The sequence below is a fragment of the Megalobrama amblycephala genome, linkage group LG3 (genome assembly GCF_018812025.1).
Source record: "Megalobrama amblycephala isolate DHTTF-2021 linkage group LG3, ASM1881202v1, whole genome shotgun sequence".
Classification (NCBI taxonomy): Eukaryota; Metazoa; Chordata; class Actinopteri; order Cypriniformes; family Xenocyprididae; genus Megalobrama; species Megalobrama amblycephala.
In genome coordinates this window covers 43,454,565-43,477,079 of record NC_063046.1, presented here as the reverse complement: position 1 = coordinate 43,477,079, position 22,515 = coordinate 43,454,565, and the positions used below count along the sequence as shown (strand labels likewise).

Genomic DNA, 22,515 nt, shown 5'->3' with positions numbered 1-22,515 from the left:
AAAGTCCGCATGCACACTTTAGCCAATGAGGACAAAGCTGGGCCCTCATCACCTGCCTGATGCAGTCAGCCCCCTGCAGGCGGCCCACCAGCTAACCTGATTAATGCGCTCTGCGCTGACAGCTGCTGATAGACGAACAAAAGGAATAGTGAGCCACTGATCTTTGTGTCTGTTTGAGTCTCTGAGCATCTGCAGATCTGCTCTGTGTCAGTCTGTCTGGACTCAGCCTTCCATAGGAAGGTCATAGTGCACAGGAAGTTGGAATGTGAGAACGGATGAGAGTGGTATTGGTTCGTGTCCCACACTCAAAGGGGTCCCAAAGTTAACCCGTATGTGGTGTTGAAAACCCAAAAATTGCTTGTTGTGCTATGTTATCACCAAATATTAGATTCAATCTTTTTGTAAACTTGTTTTATTTAAATTAGCACAGGTTTTGTATTTCTTTTTGGAACTGATTGATTGTAGGCCTCATTGATTTGAGCTTATGCACCTCAGTTTTTTAGTTAAAAAAGCATTGTGTGTAGATAATTTTGTCAATATAAAGTATAATATGGAAACTTTACACTGTTTATCTTACTAGTTTAATGTTTAACCAGGAAGTTTGTTTTGAAATGCTTTTATTTTGTACAAAATGGAACAGTCAAAGTCACACTTGTGGTGCTCCTGGTGAAAAATGGCCGTCCTACCAAATGTAGCCTAGCTTACAAATATCTCATTATGCTACATCATCACAAAATGTTGGTTTCAATTTTTTGTAAACTTGTTTTCTTTCAATTGGGAGAGGTTTTGTATTTATTTTTTAAACTGATTGATTGTAGGCCAAAAACTGAGGTGCTTAAGCTCAGATCAGTGAGGCCTACAATTAATCAGTTCCAAAATGAAATACAAAAACCGTCCTAATTAAAAGAAAAAAAGTTGACAAAAAGATTGAGTCCAGTATTTGGCTATAATACAGCGATTTATAAGCTATTTTTTGTAGGCCGGTCAATTTTGACTGAGAACATCTCAAGTTGAACAAGGTGTAACAAAAATTTTGGGATGTAGTTATACCCTGTGTGAGCAAAGTCAGTTATAGTCCAATGCGATAACATAAACTAAAAGAAAATCTTCTCCGGGTCAAAATGACCCGAACAACATGAGGGTTAAGAGGGAGTCAGAGCAGGGAATTAAGAAAATGTAATCGCTATAAATACTGTAATTTATATAGTTATGAATGCCCATATATTTTGCAGTATTTGCATTTTTTATTCAATTGTATGTATATGGGTCATTGACGAATGAAAAGTGTAAAAAACAAACAAAAAAACAATGGAGATATAAATGAAGTTTAAAGTTTTATTAAGTGTTAACAATGAGATTTTGTGGTTTTTATAATCAGTAAACACTGCTTTTGTCATTTTTTACAAGATGGACAATGTGTCACCAAAAAAGTCATTCAGCTTGACCAAAATTTCAGTTTTACCGAATTACACTTTTGGTTATACCGAATGAAGATATTTTCAAACAATGCTAACAGGCTGATATCTAGCTAGCTTGCAAAAGGACAATCAAACATTTTATATTCAGTACAAGTTTTTAAAATATTACAACATTTTTCATGTTTTATAGCGCTTGTACCGAATGACCTGATGTTTCAGGACATGCGTATGAACAAGTGAAAACATTAATTTTTCAAATAGTTAAAAGAGATTTAGTTACTTTGCTTCATGACCATGTGGTCCTTTGCAGGTGTCTGAATGATGTCATATCCTGTCACATGATATTGACCGCATGACTTGATCCAAAATGTTCCCTTTATATTGGTTACTCCGAATGACATCAATGAAATTCATTTTTTCCGGACGTTCTTTCTAATAACAAAGCAACGACTTCTACACATAATTTTAATACCATTTGCACTATGTTGATATATGATGTTTTAAAATCATGGCAGAATAAAAAAATATATACATTTATTACATTTTAAGATATTTTAATCACAAATGAAATGGCTGTATTGACCTTTGGACGGTTGAACCAAATGACCTTTTGACACTTAAAAATCTTTAAAATACATTTATATGTAGCAAAATATAATTAAAACCTTTTGGATTCAATAGAAAAGATCTAGTTGTACTACCTTATATATTTTGGATGTCATATCTTTATTTTTTATTATTATTAAGACCTTTAGACAAAAAAAAAAAAAAAAAAAGACCCGTCACGTCATTGACCCATATACTCTTTTCTTTCTTTCTTTCTTTCTTTCTTTCTTTCTTTCTTTCTTTCTTTCTTTCTTTCTATCTTTCTCTTTCTTACACATTTCTCATTTTATTGGTGTAATAATTAGTAAAAATAAAATAAAATAAAATAAAATAAAATAAACAAATTGAAATGAAATGAAATGAAATGAAATGAAATGAAATGAAATAAAATAAAATAAAATCTCATTGCTGTCTTGGAAAAACAAAGGTATAAAAAAAGATTATTTTTTTATTATTATTATTTTTCCTTTCTGTGTTTGCATAAAATCATAAAATCAGTACATAATTTTTGCAGTTATCAACCTCAATGTATTTTGAATTATTTTCTTTATAAATGAATCAATTAACATTTAATCTCATTGGTGTCTAAGGCAAACATAAGTTTAAAGTACTATTATATTGTGGATCTTGTTCTTAATATGTCAGTTCAGGGTTTCTACTTTGAAGAGTTTCTGGGTTCTTGATGTAGGATGTAGGAGGTACCCGTGTGTTTTGGTTGCCAAAAGTCAGGCCAAATTAGAGAGCATGCAGACACTTTTTTCCCCTCCAGGCCATCCAATCACTAAAATGAGCACAAAGGAGCAGGTGTCTTTCTCATCTCGTGACTTGTTGGATGCGTCTTTCTTAATGGCTCACAGCAAATTGGCACATAGAACAATAATCTGTCAAGTGTAATTGTTGGTGAGCTTCAGCCAGTCGCACTTATATGAGAGGTGACTACGCAGTGTGAATGGGCCGAGGCTGAGAAACCAGTCAGCAGAAGGAAAACAGAAAAAAGCAGGGCATCACACTCTCCAGACAGCTCCACCCAGACAGAGGAGAGAAAGAGGGCAGGACGTGCAGCCAGAGGTGACAGACGCAGCGGTGTGATCGCCAGCAGCTGAGCCTCCCTCCAGCTCGCCTTTCTGTTCTTCACTTCAACTAAGAAGAATAAGCCTCTTTAGTCCGGACACCTGCAAAACTGAGGGTGCGAGACGAGTATGAAAGCCAAGAGCTGTGTGAATCCTGCGCTCTCTTTCCTTTTGCCTTTGGGCAAATCACAGTCATTCAGACAGCTTCATTCTGAATGCTATTATCACACGCGTGAAACATTTGACATTTGAGACTACTACCCTTAGGAAAGACAAATCACAACTGAGATCTTTGTAATATCACAGTTATTTCCGCTAAATAGCAATGAGGATAAATGGAGACTTATGATTCACAGATTTTTCTCTTGAGATAAAAATAAAAGTTTTAAAGAGATAGTTGACCCAAAAATGAGAATTCTGTCATCATTTACTCACCCTCATGTTGTTACAAACCTGTTTCTTTCTGCTGTTGAACACAAAAGAAGATATTTTGAAGAATGTTGGTAATCAAACAGATTGACTTCCATTGTAGGAAGTCGATGGTTACCAACATTTGTCAAAATATCTTCTTTTGTGTTCAACAGAAGAAAGAACCTCACACAGGTTTGGAACAACACGAGGGTGAGTAAATGATGACAGAATTTTGAGAGATTTCAATGTGATCTCAAATATTTCTCATTAAATTACTCATACAATGTTCCTTTATTTCTTTTGTGTGGGTCACAGCGGTATATCAATCATTATAACATAATATTTTTTGAGAATTAATCATCATATTCAAGATTTTCAGCTGCCGTGCGAAGAAAAAAAAAAAAGCCAGCCACATAAATATTTTATGGCTAGAGCTCATCATCTAATTAATATTCATGAGCCAAGATGATAAGGTTTATACAGCCATGTCGATAGAGTTATTCAAATATATTTATTTATATGTGTGCGCTTAACGAGTATGTTATTTTATTAATATTTAATCATATTTATATTTACTTTAACTTATTTAATCAGGATTATTTTAGTAAACAACTGTTAATTTAATTTTAAATCTAAATAACATTCACATTTAAATTAATGATTACTATAAATACATGTATTATGTAAATGATGACACATATGATTAAATAAATAATTAAAGTCCTTTCACAAATGAATCAGCGCTGCATATTTGCAGAAAACTGAAAATAAAAAAGACTAAGCGGGAACATCGATCCTACTGTACAGTTACAGTTGGCATCTGTTTCCACTTTTATTTCTCTTCAGGAATTTTAAGAAGGTTTTTTTTTTTTAATTTACACATTTCTAATTTTATAAATAATAGGACACTGGAGACAAAGTTAATACTAAAATAAAATTTTAACTGAAAATATTCACTGTTTTACAGAAACATTCTACCTTAGAATCCTATCCCATCTGTTTAGTAACACTGTAATTTCACTAAAAGGACTTTTTCAGATCTTAAGTCAAGAATTAAGGCCTGTTTCACACCAAGGACGATAACTATAAAGATAAAGATATAGATCTAAAAATCGTTCTAAGGGCCAGATTTACTAAACGGTGAATTAACATGAGTGCAATTCTTAAAAAGGGCCGATAAGTGTGGAAAGTTCAGTGCGTGATCTACTGACACAGATGCAGCCGGATCATTTCCATAATGACCAATACAATCTACCAAGAGCAGCACAAATTAGCGTCTGGTTTAAGACATGCTTTCTTTGGGCAGAAAATAATGGCACAAATACCAGTAAATTGACTAGCGCAAACCTTAGTAAATACTCTCCTCCCATAAATTTTGTGTCCAAAAGGGAAACTCCAACAAATGCATATGCAAAAATAACCTTGTCCACGCCTTTTCAGCACTAATTTTTCATTGTGTGTCTTTAGTAAGTCCTGACAGTAGTTTTTTAACACCAAAACAGAGTTTGTACTGGCGTAAGCCGTTAATAAATCTGACCCTAAATATTAGGCTATGTGTCCACCAAATAGTTTTTTTCCCGCGGCTAGCATATTTTTCCAATTGTTTTCAATGGTAGCGCCTCTGAGTGTCTATTTCATGCCGAAGCACTCGCCGTGCTCGCCGTTTTTTTAAGGTCATTCGGTTTAACCGTCCAAAGGCCAAAGGCATTTCATTTGTGATTAAAATATCTTAAAATGTAATAAATGTATATATTTTTTATTCTGGCATGATTTTATAACATCATATATCAACATAGTGCAAAATGGTATTAAAATTATGTGTAGAAGTCGTTGCTTTGTTATGAGAAATAATGTCCGGAAAAATGAATTTCATTGATGTCACTCGGAGTAACCAATATAAAGGGACCATTTGCGGTCAATATCATGTGACAGGATGTGACATCATTCAGACACCTGCAAAGGACCACATGGTCATGAAGCAAAGTAACTAACTCTCTCTTAACTATATGAATCATTCATGTTTTCACTCGCTCATACGCATGTCCCGAAACGTCAGGTCATTCGGTACAACCGCTATAAAACATGGAAAATGTTGTAATATTTTAAAAACTTGTACTAAATATAAAATGTTTGATTGTACTTTTGCTTGCTAGATATCAGCCTTTTAGCATTGTTTGAAAATCTGGTGTGGACGCTAATATCATTATAGTTATTCTTGGGCCTTTAAGATAGGAAGTTTCTGTAGTAGATCCTGGTGTCACAGAGAGCCCACATACATAAGATTGCCTGCATGCTTGATTTCAGAGTGTGAGACAGCCTGTGACACTAGCTAGTGATAAAGCCCCTCTCCAGTCCCAGTGATGGTGGCTCCACTGACACTGAAACACACCCCTCTAGTGTTGTTGTTTCATATCTGACCAGTCTGAACAGGTTCCTTCTGTGAGGTGTGAAGCAGCATGGCACAAACAGAGCCGCAGCTGCAGGGGCCCCTCAGACCACAGCACTTCATGACCGTGAAAACAAACCAGCAGAGAAAACCCAGGAATGTCATCTCGCACCTCTCCTATACAGCCTACATACTGCATACACATCAGTGCTGTAGTCTAGCCGCTGTTAGTATTCAGCTGCTTTCAAAATAGCGTAACCTTTTGTAGTAACAAGCAACTTTTAGTGGTATAGTGTAATGCTACATCACTTTTTACACATTGCATTTTGTCACACTGCATTGCACATGCAGATGCAGCTTTGGAGCCGAGCGAGCTATTTAGGAAGTTTAGTTCAAAACCTCTTTGAAAACAATTCAGTTTGGTGATGCTAAGGTTGCAAAAGTCCGGGAATTTTCAAAGCTGGAAACTTTCCATGGGAATTAATGGGAATATATGGGAATTAATGGGAATAAACAGGGAATTTGCAAAACTGCAGGTTAGCCTATAACAGGGTAGTTAAATGTATTTGAAAAGAAAAAAAACCCAACCAGATTTAATGCAATTTTAGTTGATTTTTTTTTAACCTGCACATTCCTCAATCACATTCACAGTGTCACTACTTACTGCAGGGCTATTGAGGCCACACCCCCTGCATGCACTGTGCATTCCCCCAGTCCATAACATGTACATTTGATCAAAAATACATAATATTGTGAAATATAACTACAATTTAAAATGTTTTTCTATTTTGATATACATAAAAATATAATTTATTTCTGTGATGCAAAGCTGAATTTTCAGCATCATTTCTCCAGTCTTCAGTGTCACATGATCCTTCAGAAATCATTCTAATATGCTAATTTGATACTCAATTATCAATGTTGGAAACAGTTGTGCTGCTTAATATTTTTTATAACCTGTGATATTTTTTTGTTCAGGATTCTTTGATGAATAAAAAATTAAAGAACAGAATTTGTAACAATATTACGGAAGAGGATTAGGGCCAAGCAATAATAAAAAAATAAAACCATCTTGAGATTAAAGTTGTTAAATTTCGAGAAAAAAGTCGAAATAAAATGTTGAGAATAAACTCGTTAAATTACGAGAAAAAGGTCGAGATAAAATGTTGAGAATAAACTTGTTAAATTACGAGAAAAAAACTTGTTAAATTTCAAGAAAAAAGTCGAGATAAAATGTTGAGAATAAAGTAATTAAATTACGAGAAAAAAGTCGTTAAATTACGAGAACAAATTCGTTAAATTATGAGAAAAATGTCGTTAAATTTCAAGAAAATTCGAGATAAAATGTTGAGAATAAACTCATTAAATTATGAGAAAAAAGTCATTACATTACGAGAACAAATTCGTTAAATTACGAGAACAAATTCTTTAAAATATGAGAAAAAAGACGTTAAATTACCAGAACAAATTCGTTAAATTATGAGAACAAAAACCTTTTTTCTCATAATTTAATGAGTTTATTCTCAACATTTTATCTCGACTTTTTTCTCTAAATTTAACAACATTTTTCTCATAATTTAATGTATTTGTTCTCGTAATTTAACAACTTTTTTCTCGTAATTTCATTACTTTATTCTCAACATTTTATCTCAACTTTTTTCTCGTAATTTAACGAGTTTATTCTCAACATTTTATCTCGACTTTTTTCTCGAAATTTAACGAGTTTTTTCTTGTAATTTAACAAGTTAATTCTCAACATTTTATTTTGACTTTTTTCTCGAAATTTAACACGTTTTTTCTAGAAATTTAACAACTTTAATCTCGAGATGGTTTTATTTTTTTATTATTGCTTGGCCCTAATCCTCTTCCGTACAATATAAACTACTGATCAAAATTTTGGTATCAGTAATTTTTTTCTTTCTTTTTTTGAAAGAAATTAATACTTCATTTTCAAATTCAGCAAGGATGTGTAAAATTGATAAAAAGCGATATTAAAGTGATATTGTTAGAAAAGATTTCTATTTTGAATAACTTCTGTTCTTTTTAACTTTTTATTAAATCAGTGAATCCTGAAAAAAGTATCACAGGTTCCAAAAAAATATTCAGCAGCACAACTGTTTCCAACATTGATAATAAGTATCAAATCATGATATTAGAATGATTGCCGAAGGATCATGTGACACTGAAATAAAAACATAATTGCTGCAATAAAAATATATTTATTTTGCATTTTTACTAAATTAGAATTAATTGAATAGGAAAAAATAAATAACTTATTTCATGTTATGACCAAACAAAATGTTTATATTTTTGTTTTTATATGATACGTTTTATAAATATTATACATTTATATAAATTTCCCAAAATTTCCAATTAATTCCCATAAATTCTCATAAATTCCCATATATTCCCATAAATTCCTGTTAAGTTTCCAAATTGGAATATTTCCAAAATTCCCCAGGTTAAGTTCACGTGGAAAGTTTTCAGAAAGTTTCCGGAAATTTACCGGAAATTTTCTGCCCCTTTGCAACCCTAGGTGATGCTAGTGGCACTGAAATTACACACTTTACCTTTAACTAACTTAAAATATGTGAAACTTGTAGTTTGGCTGCTTCAAAGCAGCATCCCCAACACTGCTACACACTCACAATTTGCTTTTGACTTGGGTTCACCGTCTAATCCTGTACACACTTCACTTGCTACACACAGACAGAAGTTAGTTAGCAGGCAGCGAAATTCCTCAATGTTCCCCAAGGCCCTTGCACACAGGGTTCAGGGCAGCCTCATGAAACAAGGACCTTAAACACTCATTCTCATCATTCTGTTGTAGTTTTTCAAAGAGCTGCCCTAAGCGGGCCCCGGCAGGCACGTCCAACTCGGAAACCGGATTTATTTTATTCAGAGAGTGAGAATCGGCTGTCTGCTTTACTTCTACAAGCGTTCACTCCCCTGCTGCTCTTGAGAGAAAGACGAGAATCCTGTAACGTGGCAACAGCGACTGCCTCCCCATCTTTTATTAGTTTTGAGTGACACTTTGAAACCGCGGCCAGGATCGAGACAAAGCGTTGACACAAATACAAATGAGCCTCCCGCTAAAGGCTACTAAACAGAATAAACAACCCCGGATTCAAATTGTTTTGACTTCACTGATGGCAGAGACGAATCAATAACGCTACAGTGGGAATTTGGAAACTGAAAAACACAGATATACGCCAAATATTCTAATAATGAAGGGTTTAAAAAGCAAGAACATTCAGTCGGGGGGAAATGCTTCTGCATGGAAGCAAGCTGAGAATCTGCTGGCTGCAGACAGATGGCATTCTGGGGCTGAAGGGTTGACCATGGTGCCTGGATCGGCGCTGACAAGAGAGCTAAGCAGGAGCTTACCACCTACAGACTGAAGTCTTACAGAAACTGATGACATGCCTGAAGTTTAGAAGGCGCTAAAACTTAAATTAAGAAACTGCCTAAAGCGCTATAAAACCCGTGACACACCAAGCCAACGTCAAAGAACTAGCGGCGACAGCGACTGAGTTGTTGCATTTCAATTGCTTATCAAAAAAAGAAAACTAAAACTAGGACTGCAGATATACAAACCATAAACAAAGCAGCGCTTGCCGAAAATGCCACGATGCTGATTCAACATGCTGAATCAGCCGAACCGTCACCGACGAGGCCTGACTAGAGCCAACGTGTGGAACACACAGCAAAAACTAGCCCAACAGACACTCACTGACGGCCCAACGTTGGCCGACCGTAGCCTTGGAACCACTAAGATTTGTAATGTTTTTAAAAGAAGTTTTGTCTGCTCACCAAGGCTACATTTATTTAATTAAAAATAAAAACAGTAATATTGTGAAATATTATTACAATTTAAAATAACTGTTTTCTATTTGAATATATTTCACAAAGTAATTTATTTCTGTGATCAAAGCTGAATTTTCAGCATCGTTACTCCAGTCTTCAGTGTCACATGATCCTTCAGATATCATTCTAATATGCTGATCTGCTGCTCAAGAAACATTTAATGTGTACAATTGTACAAAATATTTGTGTACAATATTTTTTTTCAGGATTATTTGATGAATAGAAAGTTCAAAAGAACAGTGTTTATCTGAAATCTAATCTTTTGTAACATTATAAATGTCTTTACTGCCACTTTTGATTGATTTAATGCATCCTTGCTGAATAAAAGTATTCATTTCTTTCATTTCTTTTCAAAAAAATAAAAATAAAAATTCTTACTGACCCCAAACTTTTGAACGGTAGTGTATAATGCTACAGAAGCTTTGTATTTCAGATAAATGCTGTTCTTTTGAACTTTCTATTCATCAAGGAATCCTGAAAAAAAAGTACACAACTGTTTTCAACATTGAAAATAATCATAAATGTTTATTGAGCAGCAAATCAGCATATTAGAATGATTTCTGAAGGATCATGTGACACTGAAGACTGGAGTAATGATGCTGAAAATTCAGCTTTGCATCACAGGAATAAATTACTTTGTCAAATATATTTAAATAGTACACAGTTATTTTAAATTGTAATAATATTTCACAATATTACTGTTTTTTACTGTATTTTTAATTAAATAAATGTAGCCTTGGTGAGCAGACGAAACTTCTTTTAAAAACATTAAAAATCTTTTGGACTGTACTGTACATATATATATATATATATATATATATATATATATATATATATATATATATATATATATATATATATACACACACACATACATATATATATATATATATATATATATATATATATATATATATATATATATATATATATATATATATATATATATATATATATATATATATATATATATATATATATATATACACACACATATACATATATATATATATATATATATATATATATATATATATATATATATATACACACACACACACACACACACACACACACACACACACACACATATATATAGGGTTATTATGTATGAAAATATATAGCTGCCTTTTATATTTTAGAATGAGGGTTTCATATTTGTGGGTCCATGGCCTCAAATGTTTGAAAATCCCTGAACTAGAACACCCATGCAATGTCCTAGCAGCACCAGATTAGTCTAGCAGCCACCTAGGAACTCTTTTAACACCCTAGCAATGGCCCAGAATACCTTCGCAACCACTTAGAAATTAATCTTTTCAGCAGATCCCCTGCCTGTGTCAAAGTTCAAGGAGCATATGCAAGTTTTATTTAGCACCTTTCTTGAATACTTATGCTAGCCAAGACTGCAAAAAAGTTTGTGGGAAAAAAAATCTAAATTTTAGGTTGATGGCAAAATAAATCACTGCTCCTTCCGTGAGGACTGTCACTGCTTATCAATGTTCTCAACAAATGTGTCGATCCTTACGAAAATCCAAACGGATGCAGTTCAAAGGTCTGTCAATCTAATGAAGGACAGCCGTGCATGACGTTGCTCGTGTCCGTCTCAATCAGAGCTGTGTCGAAGAGCAGATTTCCCCTGAGGTTGAAGCTTGAGTGGAGCGATCAGGATTTGTAAGCGCCAATTTTTAGATGAGAGGCCTTTGGCATAATGACACTTCAGCGCAGAGTTGAAAGAGCCAAAGAGTCGTGCTCCAGTAAAAATGTGCTGTCTACCATCCAATCTCACTCTTCACAACACTGCATGATGAATCTTAATGTGTTGTGGGAGTACAAACAATGAACCAAGTGCATCTAGATTTGCTTTGTTATGCAGATTCACGTTTATTTCCGAAGACCTCTCTGTAAGAAGCCTTTGCTTGAAAGTGGTAAGTGATGAAGAGTGATAAACGGATCCCAAAGGTAAAGTCCCAAACAGGAGATTTTGTTTCTAGCCCAAATCACCTGATAAACTTAAATGTCTTTCACCTTCTCTAAAGTAGATATTTTGTATATAGCCTACTGTATATTTTTCTTCTCACTGCAAACTATACATGTGTGCTTCTTCAGAATGATTAATTATTAAATCAAGAGGCTCTAAAATGTAATGTTGAACACAACATTTTACAATCAGAGTGCCTTTGGGAGCCACTGGCCTTCTTGCTTGTTGCTGCACTGCCGTTTTCATCCTCTCACATTACCATGCAGTAGACATTTAGCTGTCAGCACATTGACACTGAAATCGCTTTTTAAATGATCTTAAAAACAGACCTTAAAATAGAGCAAATGCCTCCACACACAAACACCATCTCTCAAATATGCTCTGGGTCCTGTGCTAAATATTATCGATCTATTCCAAGATCAACACAATAACAAATGGGAATTGTACAGCATAAGCAATAGACAAAGCCAAACAAGTCCCTTTAAGGCCAGCCAGTTAATTTTGTGGCCGTTCTGGAATCGCACCCAGGCAGCTATTTTCTAGCCAAGCAAGTACAGCGCCTATGTACTTGAATACGGAAAGATCGCAAAACTTCTGGCTAAGATTACGTTTCAACAGCATGTGTCAAATCTGACAAAAATAGTATCATTTATTTTGGCTTTTTTTTATTTTTTATTTCAAGCTCAAATCACGCTATAAATCTGCATTCAGTTTGGTCTACTCATAGCTAGTGCACTAGCTAAGCTTATTGGCACTTCAAACTTCTTTTCCTACAGCCACCATATTGAGCGTTATGGTTTTCTCATTCATTTTTCTACAAGTGATCCATCTTCTCCCTTTTATACTCTCTCTGCATGACTCTGCTTTTATGTATATGGGAGGTGGAATACAGCAACAAGGACAAATGTTGTTGACGTGTACGCAAGCTAAAAATGCACCGCACAGGCTGCACAGCTGAAAGCCACAAGCACGGGCAGTGGAGCTGATCCAAAGACAGACTTGAGTGCTCACAGTGAATGACAATTCAGGTCACTGGAATCCTGTGCCAAACTTTACCACGAAACAACGGATCTCTGTTCTCTTCCTGAGTGTGGATATTGTGTAAATATTACTCTTTGGGAGGTTTCTGTCTCTATATTTAAAGGGTTAGTTTACCCAAAAATGAAAATTCTGTCATTAATTACTCGCTTTCATATCGTTCCAAACCCGTAAGACCTTCATTCATCTTCGGAACACAAATTAAGATATTTTTGATGAAATCCGACAGCTTTCTGGTCCCCCGCAGAAAGCAATGCAATTACCAGTTTCAAGGCCCAGAAAGGTAGTAAAGACATCAATAAAATAGTCCATGTGACTACAGTGGTTTAACCTTAATTTTATGAAGCGACGAGAATACTTTAAAGGTTTAAATTTAACGTTGAACCACTGTAGTCACATGGACCATTTTAACAATGTCTTTACTATCTTTCTGGGCTTTGAAAGTGGTAATTGCATTGCTGTCTATGGGTGATCAGAAAGCTCTCAGATTTCATTAAAAATATCTTAATTTGTGTTCCGAAGATGAACGAAGACCTTACGGGTTTGGAACAAATTGAGGGTGAGTAATTAAAGGATTAGTCCACTTTTAAATACACTTTTCCTGATAAATTTACTCACCCCCATGTCATCCAAGATGTTCATAAACAAAATATCGCCTTGAACGTACTTTCCGCTTCCGCATTCTTCATAACGCTTACGCTGAATGTCCTACGCCTTCCCTATTCTACTTACGGAACAAACGCAGCGCCAGTTTCGATTTTATCCGTAACTTGAATAGGGAAGGCGTAGGACATTCAGCGTAAGCGTTATGAAGAATGCGGAAGCGGAAAGTACGTTCAAGGCGATATTTTGTTTATAAAGCATAAACGGTTGTATTTTTTTTCGAAAATGACCGATCGAGTCGCTAGATAAGACCCTTATTACTCATCTGGTATCGTTTAAAGCCCTTGAAGCTGCACTGAAACTGTAATTTTGACCTTCAATCTGTTGGTAGCCATTGAAATCCACTATAAGGAGAATAATCCTGGAATGTTTTCCTCAAAAACCTTAATTTCTTTTCGACTGACGAAAGAAAGACATGAACATCTTGGATGACATGGGGGTGAGTAAATTTATCAGGAAAAGTGTATTTAAAAGTGGACTAATCCTTTAATGACAGAATTTTCATTTTTGGGTGAACTAACCCTTTAAGTACAGGAATGAAACCTAGGCTCCTAAATTTGATCAATAATTGCTGTCCACACACATTTGTTTAACCAAAATACCCTTCAAATGACATATGTAAACACACATGCACACGCATGTACCAATACAGACGTCAGTGGAACAGTAGGGGCATGTTCTCCGAAAGGCGCCTATCTGGGGAGCAGTGATATACTTCACCGCAGCACTGATAAAGCATTTCAAACTCAAATGAGCACACAATGAATTTCAGACAGCATTCATTGTCTGAGATATTATCTCAGGCTGCAATTCATTTCAGTGTTCAAACTGAAAGCTGACACAGGACCAAAGAACCAGTGGAGAGGCCAATGCCCTTCATTTTAGCGCATGTGCTCCGATACACTGTACCATGGTGTGCACACAGTCAATGCAAGTTCGATTTTGGCTCACATTATCAGATCTTCCAATTTTCATGAATAAAAGTGGGAAAAGGCATGAATAAATAAAAACAGGGCAACACCATACACCATAAATGGATGTGGGATATTCCTACCATAAATAACATCGTCTCTCCGCCAATACCAACTGTTCACATTTTTTCAGTTGAGGAGTGCAACAGTTCACTCTCTTTTTAGGTGAGTAAGATAAACAGTATTGGAGATAACATTATTTCTCGTCCTTCCCTTCAAATACCTTGTATATCCAGGCCACTAACCCTGGAGAATTTTAAGAATTAGAAGATTTCACAAAACTAGTTAGCTCTATGAAAACCTCCTCTAGTTCTCTGGATGTGGTACCTACTGCTTTGTTTAAAATGTTATTGCTTTCTATAATTAATAATTCACTAACATCTGATCAGGTTCCAATTTATTTTAAAGGGGTGGTTCAGTGTTTTTTTTTCTAGGCTTGATTGTGTTTTGGGGGCACAGTTTAACATGTCTTATTGCTTTGTTTTTTTGAAAACGCGGTATTTTTCATATATTTTACGTTTATTCTACACCTCTGTTTCCACTCTCATATGAACGGCTCATTTGACTTCCTGCTTCTATTAAGCCACTCCCTCTGAAATACGCAGTGTGCTCAGATTGGTTGGCAGGTTGGTAGCTGGCCCAGTGTATCATGATTCGCTGAAGCGTCCGGAAACGCCACGCCCCTTACCATTCGTAGTTACGCGCTAAGCTGGAAATGTAAATAATGGCGTCTGTATTGCTGTATCAAATTGAGCCGAATCAGACCCAGATGAAGAGGCTAAAGCAGAACCTCTGCAATCACGGCTTTTAAAGGACGTTTATGAAAGGTATTTCATTTAGTATGTGTGTCAAGGTGTTTAGATATGCTGTCACTGCTGTTTGTTAGCTTTCAATATACAGTTTTATCCTGATTAAAGTTTTACTGTAGCCGAATACATGACTGAGTAGTTGCATTTTTGTAAAGGTATCGTTTAATTTATAGCATGAACAACAGTTTGTCTATGAACATAGAAGTTTGTTGGTGTTTGTTGCACTAGAACTTAGCTAACTGGCTAGCAAAAACGAGTTGCTCTTTGTATATGTCCTTGATGCATTAAAAATAGCAACAGAACTATAACATTACATTTAAAAGACATGTACAAACAATAAAACATAATTACAGTTTGAAGCCAATAAACAGCAGCTTCTGTTTTTAAAGTGGGAACTGCTTCATCTTTCAGTAATAGCTTTTGTGCAAATCCAGCATTGAACTCGTGTAGACTCTGGAATCTGTCTTCAGCGCCGCATCCAGTGCAGAAAATATCACAGATTATAATGGGTTCTATTATCTTTTGACGCGCCGCGCCGCTCGCGTCCGGTGTACACAACTCTTCCTCTTCCATTTTGCTGCGCCACATGGCCTCGCCCACTTTGTTGCGTGTTCCCGGGGCAGTGTTTATGTTAATAGCAAGGGTTTATGATGTCACCAACCCGGGAAGAAGCTTGTTGTAGTCCAAACCGGCTGTTTTTGTAGGCAATAAACTGCCATAACTTTAAAAGACAATATCTCCGTTTGCATTAAACGTTCAACGCTGTAACTTTGCAGATACTGTTCATACTCAAGCAGCAACATTACACACTAACTAAAGTTAAAAAAGTGAAATTGCATTGAACCACCCCCTTTAAACAAGCTGTTGTTCAACCACTTCTCAAGAAAACAAATCTTGATCTATCCTAGCCCCAAAATGATAGACCTATTTCTAAGTTGCCTTTTATGGTTAAAGTGTTTTTTAATCAACTTACAGCTGTTTTAGATGATTATAATGCAAGGTGATTCAGGTGAATGTTCTGTACCAATTCTTTTACATCTTACCGCTGATTTTGATACTGTTGATCACTGTATACTAGTTGAGAGGCTCAGACATTGTGTTGGTATCTCTGGAACAGCCTTGAAGTGGTTATCTTTATATTTATCAGATAGGTCTTTTTCAGTTAGAGTTTAGAATTATGCTTCACCAACAGCATCTCTGTCCTGTGGTGTTCCCCAGGGTTCTGTCTTGGTCCCTTTGCTTTTTGCATTATATTTGCATTTAGGGCAATTGCACATTTAAGGGTGTTGGCTATCATTGCTATCCAGATGATATTCAATTATATATTTATTTAAGCCCCATAAAATTACAATATTGTCTATTCTTTTATTGTATAAACTATGAAAGATTGGATGGCAAACAATTACTTGCAGTGAAATACTGAAAAAACATAAGTACTTATTTTGGCTCCTGTTGGTGCTCTCCCTAAGGCAGGGGTAGGCAAGTTCGGTCCTAGAGAGCCGCTGTCCTGCAGAATTTAGCTCCAACCCTGAAAAAAAACCTTCAGCTGCCTATAGCCTTAGTAATCCTGTAGAGCTTAATTAGCTTGTTCAGGTGTGTTCGATTAAGGTTGGAGCTAAACTCAGCAGGACAGCGGCTCTCTAGGACCGAACTTGCCTACCCCTGCCCTAAGGTGATGGAAAGTTTTGGCCCTTTATCTCTCTCTGTTAAACCTACTCTTTGTAAATTAGGTATTCATATCGGACAGGCCTTGAGTCTTGATCAACATGTTTACTCTGGTTCGCACCTGTTTTTATCAGTTGAGAAACATTGCGAAACTGAGGTCAGTTGTGTCCACAGTAGAGATGGAGATAATCATACATGATTTCATTTCCTCCTGCCTTGATTATTGTAATTTTCTTTTTACTTGTCTTAGTAATACATCCTTGAAAAGATTACAAGCTGTTTAAAATGCTGCTGCTAAGCTTTTAACTAAGTCATCAAAGAGATCACATGTAACACCAATTTTAATTTCCTTACACTGGCTCCCAGTCAGATTTAGAATTCAATTTAAAATCCTTGTGATTGTGTTTAGAGCATTGCAGGGCCAAGCTCCTCTTTATATGAAAGAGTTGTTGCAACCTTATAACTCCAGTAGGAGTCTAAGATCCTCCAAAAAGTTCTTGTTAGCTATCTCTCACTCCAGATTAAAGACTATAGGTGCCTGTGCCTTTGAGGTTGTTGCTTCTAAACTGGAATGCTCTTTCTTTGGATCTAAGATCTGTGGACTCTGTGGACACTTTGAAAAAGCAGCTAAAAACTCACTTGTTTAAACTTGCTTTTGTCTAAATTGCTCTATATTATTTAGTCTTTTATCTGATTTGCTTTTTAACTGTCTGTTATTCTTATTTTGTTTCCTTTTCATTTTTGGATGTAAAGCACTTTGCTCTAGAAAGGTGCTAAAGAAATAAAAAAACATACTAATTATTTTCATTCCTTAGTTTATAATGAAACTGTTAAAGGTGCCCTAGAATTAAAAATTGAATTTACCTCAGCATAGTTAGATAACAAGAGTTCAGTACATGGAAATGACAAACAGTGAGTCTCAAACTCCATTGTTTCCTCCTCCTTATTTAAATCTCATTTGTTTAAAAGACCTCCGAAAAACAGGCGAATCTCAACATAACACCGACTGTTACGCAACAGTCAGGATCATTAATATGCACGCCCCCAATATTTGCATATGCCAGTCCATGTTCATGGCATTACACAAGCCAGTATTAACGTCTGGATCTGTGCACAGCTGAATCATCAGACTAGGTAAGCAAGCAAGGACAATAGCGAAAAATGGCAGATGGAGCAATAATAACTGACATGATCCATGATACCATGTTATTTTTAGTGATATTTGTAAATTGTCTTTCTAAATGTTTCGTTAGCATGTTGCTAATGTACTATTAATTGTGGTTAAAGTTACCATCGTTTCTTACTGTATTCACGGAGACAAGACTGTCGTTATTTTCATTATTAAACACTTGCAGTCTGTATAATGCATAAACACAACTTCATTCTTTATAAATCTCTCCAACAGTGTGTAATGTTAGCTTTAGCCACGGAGCATACTATCAAGAATCAAATGATAACATCCAAATAAATACCATACTTACGTGATTAGACATGTTGCATGATGAACACTTTGTAAAGATCCATTTTGAGGGTTATATTAGCTGTGTGAACTTTGTTTATGGTGTTTAAGGCAAGCGCGAGCTCCGTGGGCGGGGAGCAGGAGAATTTAAAGGGGCCGCGCAGCCTGAATCGGCGCATATTTATTGATGCCCCAAAATAGGCAGTTAAAAAAAATTTATAAAAAAAAATCTATGGGGTATTTTGAGCTGAAACTTCACAGACACATTCAGGGGACACCTTAGACTTATATTACATCTTTTAAAAAAAGACATTCTACGGCACCTTTAATGATTAACTGTGTACATCTCCAATTGTAACATCACATTTGTTTCATCAAGCCAGGCTACACATTTTCCACCAGTTTCCAAGCCGAAACTGTTACCACATTTCCTAAATAGGAAATTCAGACTTTTCAAAACATAAGCAACAACAGAGATGTCCAAAACAATACAACCACTACAACTGTACCGGAACCAGCACAAAATGAAATATCTAAATTATGAATGTTTCCAGTGTCACTGGTGTTTGAAATTCATAGCTGTTTGTGTTGCGTTTGAATTTCATTGCTGGGCGGCAGCCAGCAGGGCCGGGTGAGATCTGTGCAGAGGGCTGAAGTGTGAAATGAAACACTGATTGATTGAGAGAACAGCAGACAGCATGGAGAACAGCCCAACTCCACTCGAGCAGAGGTCACAGAAAGACGGGGATACAGAAAGACGGGGATGCAGAAGGGTAAATGAGGGCTATGCAGGCGGGGTTAGCAAAGATCCTGGATTAGTGTCACATCCTGACCTCGGATCAGTTTGTATGGCATGCCCTGATTATGCAGAGCATCAGAACTCTGCAAACCAAGGGCCATCTGAACTACTTCAGATATATTCATGTGAAAACAGTTGTGTCATTGAAGCCATTTTTCAACCACACAGTTCTGGTGTGGTTTCATGGCCTGTGCTAATTCTTGAACTGTTCTGTGCGTTTCCACCACAGAAAAGGCTGTTCCAAGTCAGAAAATTTTGTTCGACTTACTGGTCTGGAACCAGAAAACAGTGCAGAGAATTGCCTTGTTGAGAAATGTCAAATAGGATCAATTGCACAAGAGAGAACAATCATGTCCGTGCGGTTGTGAGAGGAAAAAAAAAAAAAAAAAAAAAAGAGTACCGGTATTTAATGCATATCCAGTTTAAATCTCTCTCGAACAATGACAGAAGGGAGTACCGGCAGATGATGGCATGATTCAAAGAGGTCAAGTGCTGGCCGAGCAACTGCCACGTGAATCGAAATGCTATTCGATAGCTTTCTCCGTACTACAGTCCTCCTTGTCTCCTTGCTCCACCAGCCACCAAAGGTTGATTCTACACAGCAACATTTTGTCTCAGGAAGAAATGAAGAAAATTATTGCAGAGTTCCTCCAGAGTACCAGTGAAGCATACAATCATGGTCTTTCATTTCAGGTGTTCTCCTTTGCAGCTTGCACGACTCTGCCTCCAGCCAGCCTTGAGGAGCTGGGTTCAAAGTGTGGAGCGTGCTGTGAGGCGGCACGAGCTAGACAATTCCCATTACCCACGTCTTGCTCTCTGCCCTGCCATCTCGAACCGACGCTCCACGAATACAAATGGCCAAGGCCGTGGCTAATCCCCTTCTGAATGAATGCATACGTGATGGCTGCTGTTTGAGTGCCACAAAAAGGGCATTTGTTTGTATGTGTGGTTAAGCATAAAAAGAAGGGGAAAGTGCAAGAAAACATGACGATGGAAAAACGGACACGGTTTTCTTCCATCCATCATGTTGATTACTCTCGCATTGGTCTGAGTGCCTGTCGGTCTGACGTCTCACAGGTTGTGGCGGCAACAACGCTGTTCCCGGTGCAATGGCATTGTAATAGCCCACAGCAAAGATGCAACAATTAACCTTTTTATTACACGCCTGTCAGCCACAGCAGACGGTTCACTGTCTCAAAGAGAATAAAACGAGCGAGTGCAAGTGAAGAAAGGCGACTTTCATTTGGCTTACCTGAAAACACCACAGACGTGTTTGTGCTAGTAATACAAATTAATCTGCTCTTTTTAGGGCAGGGGTTTTCAAACCCCAGTTTTAGGGTACCAAAATGCAAAATTGTAATTTTGTACAAACAAACCAAAAATTCATTGTCAGTTATATACGTCCAGTCTAAGTGCATTTCTGTATACACATTTTATGTTTGTTTTCAAAAGTATTCACTATGCAAGCATACAACAGTTTCTCCATAGACATCCACTGCAAGTGCATGCATGTATACATTTGTGGAAGATGATGGTACTGCTGTATGTGATTTATTGATGATCTTCCTCTCTGTGACTCCCAGACAGCAAGGGTCGAGGGCCAGACAGTGTAGCAAACCAGCACACGCATACACACGAATTTAACAGCTCAGAGTTTTTTCTCTTTCAAGCTCAAGAAACTTAATGGAATTCTCTGTTATTTGTTATTTAAATATCAACATTTTCTTAAAGTAGAAAAAACAGGTAGAAGAAACTAATCCATCTAGAATTACAATGGATGTACATATGCTAAACAAATACAAAGTTCTGTCATGAAACTCTAGATGGCGCAGGCTGATCGGTCTTAATGTAAGCTGATAACTGCAGCGTTAACTACTTGGCACAAGCTGATTGGCTGCAGATGTGACAAGGACTAATGTGCTTGTTGCTCACACATTTAAATGGCTGGTTACATTCACTATAGCAGTTTACAGCGTGCTTCAGAGATCCTCTAAAACTCTCCATCTTCCCCAGCTCCACCTGTATAGATCTGCTTTGGGTTATTGATATACGCTATTTGTGCAGCAGCAATATGTCTTCCTCGCAGCAGCGTATTGGCGTATGTATTGGCAGCAAGTTCCTGTACTTGCTCTGCAGCAGCAGCAATTCAGCAGCAGCATAGCAGATCTATTCCACCAAGACCAAATACATTAGCATGGTCATATACATTGTCATGCTAACAATCTTCTGAGAGTTGTCATGATAGAAATCTAGTTACACATATGTAATACAAGTCACATGCTCATTGAAAAATTAAATTTGGTAGTAAGGCAAAGTTTAAACCGTAAGAGTACAGAGTTATACAACAAATGTGGACAGGATAGCTCAGATCATTTCGCCTTGAATGAATTGACCATTCACTAATTGTTTGAATTTGAACCTAATTTGTTAAAATGTTAGCCACAATATTAAGTTCATATCAACCAAAGCTAAAGTTAAGAAGCTATTCAGCTTAATGTTCCATTGGCCCTCCTACTGTACATAAAAGATAATTATTTAAAATCAAAATATAAAAAACAAGCTTATTACTGTTTAATCGCTTTGCAATGTAAGTATCATAAAAAGTATGTAAATACTGAAATACTGTACAGTGAAACACTGCCAACGTCTCTATCCATCAAAAGGATCCTTGACCTAACAAGGCTGAAGGAAGACATATGCAAGACTACTATGGTATGTTTCTTTAAGGAAAACTCCCATTGCTGTCTAGGAGAAACATTTGAGATATTAAAAAAGTTGTGATTTTCCATCTCTATCCCAAAAAATCCCCAAAACCAGTAGTGGGATTTCTGTTTAAACTCCATTTAAGCAGTGCAGACTGTCAGTAAACCACACGCTTTGGTTCAATCTGTTGCACAGCTGAGAATACCTCACTAAAAAGCCCAATGAAAATCTCCTGCTTGCACTCCATGTCAGCTTTTGAGAAATAATGAGCTTGTTCACTCAAAACAGACTTCCATGGGGGAAAGACTCTTGTGCTACTTCAAATAAGCATCGGTCTCTGACTTTTCAAAGAACTCCTTCAGAGAGATTTCAGTGAGGTTACACAGTCTGCAAGACTGTAAGGGCTTGATGTAACTTAATTGCATTCCTTTTTCCCTCCAACAGCAAATTGAGTTTTAGGGTAAAGACCCAACTCAAACACCTCATAATCCTTGCAGCTTGCCTCCTGCAAATGAAACAAGGTCACTTTCATTTCGACTCAAAAAGGCCCAATATAGCAGCCGCAGCACTGCCTAACGTACCTGCTCTCAGACATTTACAATACTGGTGCTGCATCAGCAGATGCCCTGACTGACTTATTGAACTCCACTGCAGGCAATAACGCAGAAGGAT

General features: G+C 36.5%; 1 protein-coding gene across 9 annotated transcripts in view; it reads right to left on the bottom strand.

Moving 5' to 3' along the window:
• The window catches only part of neo1a (neogenin 1a), a 199,834-nt gene that overhangs the window by 104,092 nt on the left and 73,227 nt on the right, over nt 1–22,515 (bottom strand). The gene's annotated exons all lie outside the window — the stretch shown is intronic.